We start from the raw sequence: 899 nt of genomic DNA, 5'->3' as shown, positions 1-899 counted from the left end.
TTCGCAATCGTTAACGAGATATTAATTTTTGAATATCGGCGAATAAACGACGTATCCTTCCGCCTACTGCTGAATACAGGCGCGCGGCGAGATACAACCGCTCCATCGCTGGTAGTTGCTAGCCCAGCTAGCCGGTAGTTGACGAGCGGTGGGGCGGTCGTATCTCGCCGCGTGCCTGCATTCAGCGGTATGGCGGACGGATACGTGTTTATTCGCCAATCTTCAAAAATTAATATCTCGTTAACGATTGCGAATTTTGCAAAATGGTAAAGGACTTTTCTGTTCAATTTAATCTGCTCTACCAGCCTACGAGATTTTGGTTATTACCGGACACCCTGTATAATGCACATCAGTACGTATAATGTATTTCGTTTGTAGCTCACTGTATATACATAGAATGTCATACCATTTAGATGAACATGCAGTTTACATATACTGGATATGAAATAAATATGCAATGTATATGTATAAATTATCATATACTTATCATGAATGTATATGGAATGTTTTATGTATATACATATGCATGTTATATGGATATAGACTGCATGTACAGCGCATTGCATTCGCACATATCTATGATATCCATTGTATATCGTTTATGTATTATTGTATGTACAGTCATGGTCACATCGGTTGCGACACTTTCTTTTTTAGAGATTTCAAAACGCATTAATATTTTGTAAATGCGGACCACGATTGGTGTTATACTGTCTCTAGACTAAAGATAGTACATCGTGGTTCGCATTTGCAAAATATTAGTTATCTATAAAGTATATATTATGTATATTAAATATATATCAGAAACCTAGAAAAAAAAGTGTCGCAACCGATGTGTCCACGATTGTACATAAAATATGTCACATCCACGGATGTATATGCAATGTATATACATTAAA

The sequence above is a fragment of the Wasmannia auropunctata genome, unplaced genomic scaffold (genome assembly GCF_000956235.1).
Source record: "Wasmannia auropunctata unplaced genomic scaffold, wasmannia.A_1.0 LD336076.1, whole genome shotgun sequence".
Taxonomy (NCBI): Eukaryota; Metazoa; Arthropoda; class Insecta; order Hymenoptera; family Formicidae; genus Wasmannia; species Wasmannia auropunctata.
Note: the sequence above shows the minus strand (reverse complement) of the source record.